Source organism: Theropithecus gelada, chromosome 16 (assembly GCF_003255815.1).
Source record: "Theropithecus gelada isolate Dixy chromosome 16, Tgel_1.0, whole genome shotgun sequence".
Taxonomy (NCBI): Eukaryota; Metazoa; Chordata; class Mammalia; order Primates; family Cercopithecidae; genus Theropithecus; species Theropithecus gelada.
The window spans coordinates 45999473-46015536 of NC_037684.1; the positions used below are offsets into that span (position 1 = coordinate 45999473).

At 46.8% G+C, this 16064-nt stretch overlaps 1 long non-coding RNA gene across 1 annotated transcript in view; it reads right to left on the reverse strand.

Annotated features, from left to right (window-relative positions):
- Nucleotides 1–7932, reverse strand: part of LOC112610037 — a 186368-nt gene extending 178436 nt beyond the window's left edge. Inside the window, exon 1 of the long non-coding RNA XR_003116266.1 lies at nucleotides 7288–7932. This is a non-coding gene — a long non-coding RNA (uncharacterized LOC112610037). The remainder of the gene's footprint in view (nucleotides 1–7287) is intronic.
- Nucleotides 7933–16064: the final 8132 nt, after the last annotated feature.

Here is a 16064-nt window from a genome sequence, read left to right on the forward strand (position 1 = left end):
GTGCTGGGATTACAGGCGTGAGCCACCGCGCCCAACCTCAAAAGGCACTTTTTAAGCAGCTCAAACTGTGCAGAAAAGAGTTCTCTACTTTAAAAAAAAAAAAAAAGTCCACTTCCAGCAAATACATAGGAAAGCGTGACTCCGCAGGGCAAGCAGCAGAGAGGAGTCGCTCTAGAATTCTCCTAAGCAGTGAGTCCAATCTCTATCCTCCAGGCCCTTCGTCTCCACACCAACACTTCCAGAACACTCGCTTTTCACCATGTGTGCCAGATTAGTGTGAGGGCTGGTCCGCAGGGTCAGTATCTATCCACATCATTTCACTGACTAGTGCTTTAATGCCCCTCCTGTAAAACAGGATGACAGCTGATTATTTCACCAGGTCGAAGGTACTATCAGATGGGATATGGGCACAAAAGCAATTGGAAAACTCCAGTTCAAAGAATCAGGGCCTAAGGAACGTGCTGGGTCATCAAACCTTTTCATTTAGAAAGAATAACTGTGGCAGACCCAGAGCTGGGCGCCACCCCCACTGCTGCTCACTTTCCCGGCACTTCAGTCTTCATGAAGATGGCTTTCTTAAAGCAAAAAGCACTTCACACACATTAGGATGGCTATTCTTAATAATAATAATAATAATAATAATAAAAAGAATAAGAAAACAAGTCTTGGCAAGAAAATGGAAACTTTGTGTACCATTAGTGGGGATGTGAAATGATATAGATGCTATAGAAGAGAGTATGGCAGGCTTGGCGCAGTGGCTCACACCTGTAATCCCAGCACCTTGGGAGGCCAAGGATCACCTAAGGTCAGGAGTTCAAGACAAGCCTGACCAACATGGTGAAACTCCATGTCTACTAAAAATACAAAAATTAGCCAGATGTGATGGCAGTCACCTGTAATCCCAGCTACTCGGGAGGCTGAGGCAGGAGAATCACTTGAATCCAGGAGGCAGAGGTTGCAATGAGCTGAGACCATGCCATTGTACTCCAGCCTGGGCAACAAGAGTGAAACTTGTTCTCAAAAAATTTTTTTAAGTTAAAATTTAAAAAAAAAAGACAGTATGGTTGTTCTTTGAAATATGAAAAATAGAATTACCATATGGTCCAACAATTTCACTTCTAGGTATATCCCTAAAAGCACTGAAAACAGAGACCCGAACACATCACTGCACACCTGAGCTCCTAGCAACATTATTCACAATGGCCAAAAGGTAGAAGCTACCCAAGTGTCCACAGACACTTGTATTTTTAGTAGAGACGGGGTTAAACAAAATGCAATATAAATATACAATGCAATATTATTCAGCCTTAAAAAGAAAATTCTGACATATGCTATAACATGGATGAGCCTCAAAGAAAGTAGACTAAAGAAATGAGCCAGGCACAAAAGGACAAATCCTGTATGATCCACTTCTATCAGATACCCAGAGTAGCCAAATTCATAGAGACAGAAAGTAGAACAGTGGTTGACTGGGGCTGGGAGGAATCGGGGAATGGGGAGTTTGTGTTTAATGGGTACGGAGTTTTAGTTTGGGAAGAAAAACTTTCTGGAAATAGGTGGTGATGGTTGCAGAAGAATGTGAATGTACCAAATACCATAGAACTGTGTACGTTAAAGTAGTTAAGATGGTAACTTTTATGTTGTGTATATTTTATCATAATAAAAATGGTGGGCCAGGTGCAGTGGCTCATGCCTATAATCCCAGCACTTTGGGAGGCTGAGGCCAGTGGATTGCTGGAGCTCAGGAGTTCAAGACCAGCCTAGAAGACATGGCAAAACCTCATATCTACAAAAAATACAAAAATTAGCTGGGCATGGTGGTGGATGCATGTAGTCCCAGCTACTCAGGAGGCTGAAGTGGGAGGATGGCTTAAACCCGGGAGACGGAGGTTGCAGTGAGCTGAGATCATACCACTGCACTCCAGTCCGGGCAACATAGCAAGACCCTATCTCAAAAAAAAAAAGAGAGAAAAGTAAAAATGGTTTAAAAGTTTTCAAGTAGTTCAGTGAAGACGGCATAACTGCAGAAACCATCATTGTCACTTAAAGCTCAGTAAAGGTTTTTCTCACATAGTGAAATTGTCCCCAAAGACCAGCACCTCAGACACCTTCCTTTCACTTTGTCAAGCGCAATAGAACCTCCGCTTCCACACAGGCTGCTAAATCTTCAAGTCAGCTTCCGATGGGCCCCTAAGACCACCAGAGCCCACATGCTGAAGAACCAAAGAGGTTGCACCAATGCCTACAAAAGCATCCAGCAGGCACTCAATATTTGTAGAATTAAGGTAACAGGAAGTCCATAGGTAAATGATTTGAAATACATCTATCATTAGAGAAGGAATACTCCATGGCTAGCTCAAAAAGCATGCCCCGAAATCCCAACTCAATCATCAGAAGGCACTGCTGGGCGGCAGGCCTGTCCTACTGGAACTTCCCAGTCCAGTAAACAACAACAAAAAAAGTAAATTGCTAAAGTAAAATGACCACTTTTGAAGCAAACGAGGTAAGTCTGTAAATCATTAAAATTGGACCCTAACAATCGGCATCTTCCAAACCATGGGGGAGCCTCACAGACCTGGGAGTCGGAAGGTCCAGTTGATTTCTGGAGCTCCAGAACTGCAGTCCCTTGATCATACCCCTAAATGAAGCCACGTCTGTTTAATCACATACAAAGGCACCTGGTTTCCAGACGTCCATGCAAAAACCTGTACCAACAAACCAAATATGGGAGGAGGTGATGATGATTCACATTACAAAAAGAATTCTTGGGCAGAAACTTGCCACTTCAGCATTCTTCTAGGTTGCACGATTCCTTCGGGCCTTTTGGATATCATGTGACCAACCAAGATTGGTTTTGTATAAATGTTTTTCCAGGCACAGACCTCGTCTGTGAAGCAGGAACACCCAGCTGACTTTGAACAGGGGGTCTTTCGCCAATGGCAGTGTTGAAAAGAAATAATCCAGGATCATTCTTGTCCTCTTGTGAAGTGAGCTGGGTGCATCGATCACATGAACAGGGGATGCTAACTTGGTGTGGAGCACCCCAACCAGCTCCATGATGACAGTGACATTGTCTAGAACAATGGTGGCCACAGACAGAAGCGGCAGTGGTCTGTGTGGGTACACAAATGTGCCAGGATGCTGCCTGGTCAGGGGCACGTTCCAAGCTCCCAAAGACCTTGCCTACCTGAGAGGAGAAAATGCCCAGAGCTGTAGTTCCTTTATCATTCACCCAAATGCAGCCACTCCTGTCTTAACCAAGTATAAAGGGCATCTGATTTCAAGGCTCCTATATAAAAACCTGTACTAGCAAACCAAATAAGTACATGCGGGGGCCCAGACCAGTGGAGGTAAACCAGAAAGGCTTCCTGGAGGAGGAGGAGAAAGAAAAAAACACTATAGTTGGGTAAGCTTCAGTGGGAAAAGGTTCAATTAAGGCTTTATCTGGCCAAGAAGTCAGTCAACTTCCTGTTTCTTAAAGTGTCCGTGTCAGAATGGCCTGGGTGGCTTGTTGAAAATGCAGACCCCCAAGCACTAAAGGTGAGGGGCTGGACAGGGGTGGGTGCTAAGAATATTCATTTTTAACACGTTCCGCAAGCAATTCATTCTTATGCAAACCACAATTTGAACACCAGGGGACAGGTGGGGCAATCTCAACGTGAACAGTCTGCACTGCACTGGAGTAGATTCTAGAAAAGCTGCAGCATCTGACTAGGGAGGACCCACCAGGAGACGCTGAGGACAGGGACAGGCAGGTATAGACAGAGGTGCCTTCCAGAACTGTTTAGTCACAACACCCGCAACCCCTCTCCCCGCGAGACTTCCTGTTATGATCCTCATTGGAGCCAGCTAGTTACAGAAAACGTCTGTACCAGTTCACAAGGAGAGAGAAAAAGACATGGATATCCTTCCGTTTACAAGCTACGGTAGGAAGGCTGGGAGTATTTCAAAAAGGAAAAGAAAAATCAAGTCTCGGCAACCAGACCCTAACATCAACACAGAAACTCTGTCCAGAAAACAGAAATCTGTTTTGTTGAGATTTAAGTAGCATCAAAACTTCCTTATCCCAAACAAACATCGCCTTCGCTCAACGCAGGCAACCATTCCAAGTCGGAAAACACACAGCGATACTCAAAGTAGACAGCCTCAATTCACGCGTGCGTTACTGACTGACCATGCGGTCGCTTTATTGTAAGGACAGGAGAAGGGACCCTTTCCTGGGTTTCTTCAAATTCACACAAGTGGACTCTTATGCAAAGAACCTGGGCTAGCCTCCATCCATATCAGCCACCTCCAAAAATCCCTTCGGGCTAGCTCTCCTCACCCCAAATCTTCTCCTGGAAGAAAGTCCCCTAAAGAAAAGGAGAATCACTTCCTAGCCCAAAATTGCCTAACAATACCCTAAATCTGTTCTGAGTTCAGAGCAGAAATCCGTGTTCCTTCCCATCTGTTCAGATAACCAGGAAATGCTGTACCTGCTGGGTCTGCACGTTTAGCTCCTGACACACCTGCTACTGCAGCCGGCATGAGTCACCCACACAGGCATTGCACGGTGTACTTGTCAACCACGGATTCAGCGGCTCAGCAGCTTGCTCTCACGCACACCGGATGGCAACTGTCTACCCCCCAGAAGACGTGTCAGGGCAGACTGGGTAATAACCCAATTTCACTCAATGACACACACGTTCCTGCTGTAGGTTTGGGGAGAGGAAAGGAGGGAAGGGGTACACAGAGATGCTTTCCCCACTTATGGGCAGGCTCCCATAGGCCCTGGAAGCCTGATACAGCTCTGCTACCGTCAGTAGAGGAAGGGCAAATTCACTTGGGGAGACAAATGGAAATAACGCCCCAATTTCAAACCTCCTCCTGAACGAAGCCTGTCTTCTGTCCCACTCCAGGTTCCCACTTTTTACAAGGTCCCATTACAGGATCCCAAATTGGACCCTGGACCAGAAAAAGGACATGAGTGGGACAAATGGAAAAATCTGAATAAGGCCTGTAGATTAGCTAAAAGTGTGTGTCAATGTCAATGTCCCAGGTCTGATCATTGCACCATGGATATATCAGACATTAGCATTTGGGGAAGCGGGGTAAAGGATATAGTGCAGCCTTTGGCATTATTTTTGTAACTCCTGCAAATCTAGATTTATGTCAGAATCAAAAGTCAATTTTTTTTAAAAGACAGCATGTTAAATCTAGCTGCCTGATATATCTTACTTTATGGTATTGCTTAAAAAAATGTACATCATAATCCCGACGGCAAATTTTAAGTTATTCTCCTACCAATGCTGATCAATTCTTTGATACAAAAAGAAACAAAACAGAACACTTCATTTGCTCAGCAGCCATTCACTCTGTGCGGCTTCTGCATCCCCGCTCCAAGACGCAGTATTATCTGATGGGTAAGTGGCATCTTTTCCTCCAAGCCCATCTCAACAATGTCCAGAAATAGAGTTATTCCTTTGCTTTAGACATAACTCTAACTTAAAGCAAATATAGCAATTTCTGGGAATTTTCCAAAGAAAATAATACGAAATGTGGACAAATCTTTATGTACAAAAAATGCTCACTGTATTACTTCTAAGGGTAAAAATTTGGAAACAACTTAGTGTCCAACAATAGGGAAATTGTCAAGCAAATTATGAGTCAATGCCTGCAGCAGAATACAATTACCATGCCATCACGACATGGGGGAAATGTTCAAATAAAATTACACAAAAAAAGAGGAGGAGAAAAAGTTGTATATTTTGCGGGATTTCACCAGTGAGGAAATAGATCAAATTGCCAGCATTACTGTGTGAATTAGATGTTTTTCCTGCTTTGGGCACTTTTGTGTAGTTTTCTATAAAAGAAAGAGAAAGAGCATGGATTACTTTTTAAAATCAGGGCGGAGGGGTGGTGGTGTTGATTATCAGTTTGCCTGAAGGTTTCAACTATTCCTCTCCCTGAGTCAGTCTGAGCACAGAACTGGGGTGGTAGCAGAGGGTGGGGAAGGGCCGCAGGGAAGGTGCTGCGTCAACCTGGGCAGTTCCAGGACCTGCATGGGGCCAGGGGCACTGAGGGTCCCAGCTCCTGGGGTAGGAGGTCGTGCCACTATGCACTGCCTTTTCTTCTTCCAGTGCTGCTTTACCTTCTCTTGCTCCTGGAGCAGTGCTCACTGGAGACACTGGGACCCTGAGCGCTGACCAAGAGTGATCCCTGACAGCGTCTAGATTTCTATGCAGAAGGGACTGCTGGGTGGGAAATGGATCACCGACAGGTTCTAAATGAGAACCTACAGGCTACAGGAGAGGGTTGAGGGGCGGAGGAGGGAATCCCACCTATGGGAAAGCATCCTCAGGAAACCTGCATAGGTCCTGGAGGTGAGGACAAGTACCAAGGAGGGAGAAGGAAAAGGAGGACCCTGGTTAATCTGCACGCCAAGGGCGGAGTCGCTCAGTCATTCATTCAACAAACAGCTATTCAGTGCCCACTCAGTGACAGGCACCGCGCTGCCCCCAAACAGGGCAGACACAAAAGAACAAGGGCAGGAGGAAGCTATGGATACAGAAGCGGTGTGCTTTCAGTTCCGGACTCAAGACGTAAGCCCTCTCCCCACAATGGCCAACAAACCACTTCCACTAGCAAGTTGCGCCAGAAAGGGGAGGTGGCGAGTGGGCTCACTGGACTGAATTCCTGCCACCTCCCACTTATTCAGAAAGCTCGTCCACACCCTGGCCAAACGCATCCCCGCGTCCGCCTGACGGGTGGCCCAGTCCTCGCCCGAAAGCTGCTCGCCAAATGCCCCGCTCACCCCCCAGCCCCAACGGTGAGAGGGGCTCGGCCGCGTCGCGTTCTCCAAGCGCTGCGCCCCAGCAGCGTCCCCGGTCGCCAGTGGGCGGACGCCAGGAGCTCATGGAGGCGGCACCGCTCCTGAAGTAACGGAGCCCGGAGGGTGCCCAGGATTTAAGGCAAGTACAAGGGGCCGAGCGGGTTCGCCGAGGACGCGCGGGCGTCTCCCTCAGCTGAGGTTCGGTCCCTCCAGGCAGCCAAGGCTCGGCAGCGCTAGAGGCAGAAGGACGACGGCCGAGAACGCCCAGGATGGGGTGGTCGCTGACCACCGTGTCCCAGGCAACTCAGCTCCGCTTGGAGGCAGGGGGATGACTAAAATGACCTCCAAGAAGATGTCAATTGCAAGAACAAAAATTTCAACCCAGAATCTCGGGACCTTCGGAAAACGACGCGGAGGGAAAAAAGAAAGAAAAGAAAGTAAATCAGATCCCTTTCCCGAACCGCAGGGAAACTTACCTCCAGCTTGGCGACCCAGCTGTTAAGTAGAACGAATCAATCCACGGACGGAGAGGAGGTCGTGGGTCTTCTGAGCCCAGCTGATACACACCAAGTAATCCACGTTAAGGGGTCCGCAGCCCCCCACCCAATTCCCCACTTTCCATCCAAGGCCAAAGCGCCTGGTCCAGACCCTGTCCTCTGCGCTCCAGACTCGCGGAGGTCGCGGGCGGGGGTCCCCAAGCGGCCGCATTCTCTTCCCCAGGGGTGGGCGCGCGACGAGGGCGGAGACTGGGCGCCCCGCGGACCCCGCGAGCGCATCCCGCCTCCTCGCGCTGGGACAGCACCCAGCCCGGACGCCGCTCCTCGCCTTTCTTCCCCGCGCATCGCCAGCGCGAACCAAAGATCCCCGCCAGGAAAACCCCTCTGCCAAGCCGGAAAGCGCCGAAGGCGGATCGTCTCTGGGACTTGGGTTTGCAGGTTCACAAGGCCCGGGAGGCTTACGGTGGGCGCCTGCCTAGCATAGGGTCCTTGGGAAGAAGAGCAGAACAAGAAATGCCAGCCTCGGTGGCCGCGTCCTCAGGCTACCAGCTCAGCACCGCGCACCCGCGCCGGCTGCGCGCTCTGTAGCCAGCCGGGCCATTCGGCTCTTATATACCAGGCGGACCCGCGACGGGGCGGGGCGGAGCGGAGTGGGTGGGGAGGGGGCGGGGGAGGCCGAACGGCTTCCTGGGAGTCGTAGTTCCGCTACGTAGTCCTGTCGTAGTCAGGACAAAAGTTAAACAAGAATGGAAACGGTTGGGGTTTGCCCACCACAGCTGTCCTCCTTTGCACCCTTCCTTCACAGACAAAGCTGGCATTCCAGTCCTATTGTCAATGCAGCTAGGTCTATTCTGGCTTTTGTGCATAAGGTGGGTCACACCAGCCGGGCATGCCGCACAGGATGGCAAACCTTGGTAGCCCTAGAGTCAGGCTATCCCAGCTGGGCCCCAGTTCTGGAGACGAGAGGTCTGAGGTTGCTTGCTTCTGGGGGCCGTGAGGGAGAATCTGTCCCCTGCCTCTCTGAGACCTGGTTGTCATTGGCTGTCTTAGGTGTTCCTTGGCTTGTAGCTGCCTTACCTTCATCCTCCACCTTTTACACGGTCTTCTCCGTGTATCTTTTCACATACTTTTCCCTCTGCGTGAATCTCTGTCTCTTCACACTGTGGTGTTTCCACAAGGATGCCAGTCATATTGGATAAGGGGCCTACCCTGATCCAGTATGACCTCATCTTAACCAATGACATCTTCAACAACCCTATTTCCAAATAAGGTTACGTTCTTGGAGGTCCTGAAGACTAGGACTGCACTATATTAATATTCTGGAGTTGGGGCGGTGGAACAATTCAACCCCTAACAGGTCTTCTATGCCTTGTTGCACCTGTTAACAGCTATTGTGACTAACCAACCCTTTTGATAAAAGCAAGCCCTGAGAAGCAAGGTGAAATCACAAAATCACTGAGGCTGTGACAGGAGAGGAAGCCAAGAACATTGGAATCTCCTGGGCCAGGTTTCCCTGTGGCCACTGTGGGATTGCTGGAGAGGAAATGGTCAGAAAAAGAAGGCATCAGGTTGGGCATGGTGGCTCATGCCTGTAATCCCGCCGCTGAGGTCAGGAGTTCGAGACCAGACTGACCACCATGGCAAAACCCCATCTCTACTGAAACTACAAAAAAAAATAGGTGGGTGTGGTGGTGCACGCCTGTAGTCTCAACTACTAGGGAGGCTGAGGTATGAGAATTGCTTGGACTCGGGAGGCGGAGGTTGCAGTGAGCCGAGATCATGTCACTGCACTCCAGCCCGGGCAACAGAGTGAGACTCTGTCTCAAAAAAATAAAAGAAGGCATTAGTATTGGAAGTAACAGGAGGCACCTGGGTAAATGGCGTTGGGGAGGGGAGAAGGTAGACAGGGCGTTTCTAGATGCTCCTGAAGCACAGACTTGATTTTCCACCTGCCACTGTGCCCAAGTTTTCCCCCATTCCAGTCCCAGGCTACAGGCAAGCTCAGGTCTGGCCCTGGAATCCTGGCTTTCACTGGTGCTGACATTCCCGGAGAGTCAGTGGCAGTGCAGGGTCTCGACTGGCCACCATTTCCACTCTGAACTCACAATCAACTCCTCTCATGCTTCCAGGTAAGAGAAAAACTGAAGCCAAGGTGAATGTCAAAGGCAGGGATATCCGACCTCCCTAAACCCTCCCCTACAGGATGTTGAGGATAAAGCAGCTTTGCTGCTAGGAGTTGCCTGACCTTCTCCCCACTTCCCAGAACACGGGCTGCATGTTCCTAGCATGCGAAAGGGCATCCAGCTGTCTCAAAATGGTATGGGTGCCTATCGCTGACTCTGCATGGTTATTGTTTTCTCCTGTGTTGTACTTCATTCTAGTCTTCAATCTTCTTAAATTTCTGCACAGCAAACATTAGCCACTTGAATAATTAGAAAAATACAGAAATTAATTTTAACTAGTCATTTCTTTCTTCTCATTGCTGTGAGATTGATTTTCCCCAGGTAAAGCTGGAATCATGTCTCTTCCTTGCTCCTAAAACATCCAGAGAGGTATAAACCCAGGTTTAGCTTAACATAGAGATGACAGATACAAACATACATACATACATAGCTAGATAGAGGTAAACATAAGAAATGTATATGTACATGCATTAGCACATACACATATATTTCCTTTCTCTCTCTGCTGAGAGGGTCCAGAAGCAATCATTTAGCACCTAGATTTGTTTCTTATACTATTGTCCAACAGAAGGAACCAGAGCTCGTTAGAGAAACAGCTGATTCTAGGACTGGGGCAGAAAATACGCAAGATGAGCCTGGAGCACCTTGTAGTGTCGGAAAGTAAGAAAGTGCTAAAACACACTGACACACAAGCACACACACCACACAATGGTGGGGCCATGACAGAGGGACACAGAAACCAACTGAAAGAGCTCTTAATTGCCAAAGTCGGGGAAACATTTGAGCAACAACTGAAGTAAAGTGGTATTAGATTATAAGCAAAGTATTAAAAAAATTCCTGAGTTCGTATTGACATAATTAGGTGATTGGGTAAATAAATACACAGGGGAAAAGAAATCTGTGCAGAAGAATTTCAAAAAATGTATGTAAATACTCTGCCCTCCAGGAAGTGGAGTATAACTCCCCACTTCTTAAGCGATGGCTGCACACAGTGACCAACTGAGGAATGGTCTACAAAACACCTGATCAATACCCCTCAAAACTGTCAAGTTCACCAAAACCCAGGAGAGTCTGAGAAACTGTCACAGCTCAGAGAAGGCTGAGGCGGCTTGATGACTGAATGTGGTCTTCTGGATGGAATCCTGGACCAGAAAAGGGACATTAGGTAAAACTAAGGAAATCTGATAAAGTGTGGACTTTAGTCAATAGTAATGTACCAATATTGATTCATAATTGCTACAAATGTGCCATGTTAATGTAAGATGTAACAATGAGGGAAATTGAGTGTGGTTGTATTAGTTTGTTCTCACGCTGCTAATAAAGACATACCCAAGACTGGGCAATTTATAAAGAAAAAGAGGTTTAATGGACTCACAGTTCCAGGTGGCTGGGAGGCCTCACAATCATGGTGGAAGGCAAAGGAAGAGCAAGGTCACATCTTACATGGCAGCAAGGAAGAAAAAATGAGTGCCAAGTGGAAGAGGAAACCCCTTATAAAACCATGAGAGACTTATTCACTACCAGGAGGACAGTATGGGGGAACTACTCCCATGATTCAATTATCTCCCACTGGGTCCCTCCCACAACACATGGGAATTATGGGAGCTACAGTTCAAGATGAGATTTGGGTAGGGACACAGCGAGACCATATCAGTAGGTATATGGGAGCTCCCTGTACTATCTTTGCAATGGTTCTGTAAATCTATTCTAAAATTGAGATGTTATTTTAAAAGTTACATATGTATTTAATATAAATATGCATATTTATGGATATATGGTGATAAAAACAATTGCAATATCAACCCTCTCTCGTGTATCAAATTTTCTCCCTTTTTGAGTAGATTCATGGCTCTCTATTCTGTTCCACTGGTCAGTTTTTCTAACTCTGTACCATTATCATGCTGTCTTAATTCTAATACCTTGTTTTCTTTTTTCTTTTCTTTTTTTTTTTTTTTTGATAGAATCTCACTCTGTCCCCCAGGCTGGAGTGCAGTGCCGCAATCTCAGCTCACTGAAACCTCTGCCTCGCAGGCTCAAGCGGTTCTCCTGCCTCAGCCTCCCGAGTAGCTGGGACTACAGATGCGTGCCGCCATGCCTGGCTAATATTTATATTTTTAGTAGAGATGGGGTTTTGCCGTGTTGGCCAGGCTGGTCTGGAACTCCTGACCTCAGGTGATCCACCCACTTTGGCCTCCCAAAGTGCTGGGATTCCAGGTGTGAGCTGCCGTGCAAAGCCCATTCATTTGTTACACCTCAATTTTAATTTTGAACTTCTCTCACTTTGTATTCTTCAAGAGTTTTTGACTATTCTTAGACCTCTTCATTTACAATTAAATTTAGAATTAGCATATTACATTTCAGGTGAAAATAAATGAAAATTGCAGAGGAAAAATAACTTCAGAAGCCCCTCATTGCCCACAAATTCACATGTAAACTCAACAGCCTGGCATCAATGCCTTCTACAGCCTAACCTCAATCTACTTTTTCAATCTTTTCTCCTGTGCTCCCCAATAACCCGTGTCCCATGCTCCAGGAAAATTGGAATATTTAATATTTCCAAAAAGACCCCAACTTCTCTAGTCCTCACTGTGGCTTCTCTGCTTATGGAGCTTTGTCCTCTTCTTCTATCTGCTTTTTGGGGGCAGCTCACACACCACCTCTTCCGTGAAGTCTTCCCAGATCCCCAGCAACTGAGAGAACTCCATTAAACCACCAAGCACTTTGAGTCCCTTTCTAAACTAAGTTTCTTGAGGTCTTGCATTTTATTCCTCTTTGTCATGATCCTCCTGTCCCCACCATTTAAAGTACTGCACATAGTTGAGGCTTATTAGGTATTTGGAAATTAACTGTGGCGCTTGGATCAGAGTTCTTGGTGCCAGCATACCCTTGTCTTCACCGATAGGACCAACACCATCATAGGCACTGGTCTTGTCAGAGAGCTTGCTGGGTGCCAGACAGTGTCCTGAACCTTTACAATGTATCCCGTCACATAATCTCCAAGAAGCCAACAGTAGGTGCCATGATTAACCCTATTTTAGATACAAAGAAATGAAAACTGAGAGCAATGAAGCACCTTGCTTAATGTTGCAGAGAAAATAGAAGGGCCAGGGTTCAAATGTAGATTCCTCTCTCAGAAACTTCACCCTCCTCCACAGTTTCAGATAACGTGTCTGTAAATTTCCCAGCAGCAAGGACTGGATCTTTTTACATCATTGTACCTGCTGCACCGAGGATCTTTCCAAGAAGAGTAGATGCTCTGCACAAGTTGATGTAAGAATGTGACTGAACAGGTATAAAGCACCCAGCACACTGCCTTGCCCATTACATGCACTAAATAAATGTTAGAGATCTTAATGAGCCTACCTGTTCTGCTGTCCTTCCTTCTGCCCCCTCCCTACCCTGTCTGGGCTCTTCCATTGCCCATCCCACTCCCCCTTGTTTGAAAGGTGTGGCTTATGTACTGGACAGAGCAGATAAAGAATCTTTCCACCATCACGGAACATTCTATTGGACAGGGCTGCAACATCAGCATCACCTGAGACTTCATTAAAAATGGAAGACTTCATACTGTTCACCGAGCATCGGAATCTGCACCGCTGATGTGCATTATTTTTATTCTTAATTTTGCAAGTGGATATAAATATGCATAGTCAGCCCCCTATGTCCATGGTTCTGCACCTGTGGATTCAACCAACTGCAGATCAAAAATATTCCAGAAAAAAAATCCACAAAGTTCCAAAAAGCAAAACTTAAATTTTCTTTGCACCAAGTACTACATTGAATCCACATGAATGAAGTGATGCACAGGCATTGTGTTAGGTATTATAAGTGATCTAGAGATGATTTAAAGTATATGGGAAGAAGTGAGTAGGTCATATGCAAACACTAAGCCATTTTATGTCAGGGACTTGAGCATCCTTGGATTCTGGTATCCTCAGGGGGTCCTGGAACTAATCCCCCATGGATATTAAGGGTCAACCGTACATAATTTTAGGATTATTTTTAAATTAGCAAGTCAAAACCCCTTGGACAGAGTGTTTTAAACAAATCAAATGATATCCTATATCTGGTCTTGCAATACTCTTTTTTTTTTTTTTTTTTTTCTGTGAGCTGTATGTTGTGCAGAACTTTCATAAATCTAGCAGTTCAGGGGAGCTATAGTATTAGGGAATCATTTGACACAAGGGAAATTTTAAAGGAACTCCATGGCTGGCCTGATGCCCCACATTGAGCGAATGCCTCAGATCACAGGATATGCAGATATCTACAGTTGGTTAAAATATGTAGATGCACTTGGTATCGAGATCCAAAAATATCAAAGGGAGGTTTGCACAAGGAGAGAGTCAAAGCACTGTGGCATGTTTGAGAGGTGAGAGGGCGTGCCAGTGGGATCTAATTATAAATCCCAGGCTGCTAAGGTTTTCATGCTTGACACAGAGATTAAAATAACTCAAAAACAAGCAGTCACAGATTTCAGCCAAAAACACGCTATTATTTAATGGAATGGCTACTCCAGGGTTACCAAGAAATTTCAGAAGGTGTGAGCCAGTCCATTCAATTTTCAAACAATTGGAACAGTGAGTCCTCATGCATATAATCACATGAGGGGATCGTCAGAGCTCAGACCTTTCTTTCCATGTCACGAGATGCTCCAGTTTTTTTCTCCATCCTCTTCTTCTCCCCTCAATAATAAATGATAAAAAGCATTCATTGAGCACTTACTAAATGTTCAGCTCTGTGCTAAGCACTTATAAACCTTTAACACTCACTGAAACCCTAAGAGATAGGAAATATGATTATTACTGTGTTACAGACGAGACAGCAGAGGCTCAGAGTAACTTGCACAGGGTCACGCATCCCTTTCCGCCGTCTTCCTCCTTCCTTCCTCCTGGCTTCATCAAATGAACTCATCCTTCTTTGCCTCCAGGGGACATCTCATCTCTTGAGTCCCTACATTCTGACTCTTACTTACCTCTACCATGCCCTTAAAAGTGTCCTCTCGGCTGGGCGCAGTGGCTCAGGCCTGTAATCCCAGCACTTTAGGAGGCCGAGGAGGGCAGATCACTTGAGGTCAGGAGTTTGAGACCAGCCTGGTCAACATGATGAAACCCCGTCTCTGCTAAAAATACAAAAATTAGCTAGGCATGGTGGTGCACGTCTATAGTCCCAGCTACTTGGGAGGCTGAGGCAGGAGAATCACTTAAACCCGGGAGGCGGAGGTTGCAGTAAGCCGAGATGGTACCATTGCACTCCAGCCTGGGCGACAGAGCGAACCTCCATGTCAAAAACAAAACAAAACAAAAAACAGTGTCCTCTCCAGGGCCCCAGGAACCTGCTAGCCACTAACCACCGAATCCAGAGTGCTGGTACTAGCCTTCTTAGTTTTGCCCTCTCTGCAGTTTCTTTTCCTGAAATCCCCTTTTCCCTTGGCTTTTGCCATGGTGTGCCAGGCACAAGGTCTCTGCCCACTGACTATGCTCACTTCCCACCCCCTACCTGTAGGATGCATCCCAGGCTCTAGTCCTGAGCTGTCCTGTGGTCTCCTTTCTTCAGTACCTTGCTCCCTCTCATACCCAATCCTGCCAACGAAGCGGTTGGCTTGATTCCAGGTCTGCCTTCCTGCCTGCCCGTTAGACATGTCTACATCAGCTGAACCCCAGGCTATCTAAGAACAAGCATCTATAACCACCCACTGATGACGCCCCACCCAATGGCCCCTTGCGGCCATATTGCCCTGCAGCCACAGCGGACAATTCCAGCAAGTGTCCACCTCCTGCTTCAGCCACCTGTGACTCTTGTTTTTTTCTTTCTTTTATTTTTCTTGCTGTTCTTTGGGCTTGTTTAGTTCTTTGCAGAAGCATCTCAGAAGTGCCAGGGGTTTACCCTCTCTAAGGACAACCCTCAATGAAGGGAGTTATTAGATAAATATTCCATCTTTTTCATCCTTTGATTGGGCAATTTCGTTTTTGTTTTGTTTTTGTTTTGAGACAGGGTCTCTGTCACCTGTCACCCGTCACCCAGGCTGGAGTGCAGTGGTGCAATCTTAGCTCACTGAAACCTTGAATTTCTGGGCTCAAGTGATCCTCCCACCTCAGTCTCCCAAGTAGTAGGACCAGCGACTACAGGCACATGCCACCACACTTGGCTAACTTCAAAATTTGTCTTGTAGAGATGAGGTCTTGCTATGTTGCCCAGGTTGGTCTCTAACTCCTGGCTTCAGGGGATCTTCCCAGCTCAGCCTCTCAAAGTGCTGGGATTACAGGTGTGAGCCACTGCACCTGGCCTGATTTGGCACTTCTGAAGTTTATTTTATTGAGTTGCCCGGAGGGTCCTCAGTGAGATTCAGCCCCGTATGCCCACAGCATAACCTCTCATTCGCCACCACTTAATGACTTTTTTCCCTCCCAATTCACTCCTTGTGCTTCCAAAGATAAACTCACAAATCCAGTTGTACACAAACACTTCTCTGCCTTGAAAAGAATCCAAAATAAGATACTACGCACAAACCATTTTTTTCCTGCTTTTCTTTGCTGAGGCCTGTGATTTTTCCAAGTCTCCTAGACATCAGGGTTC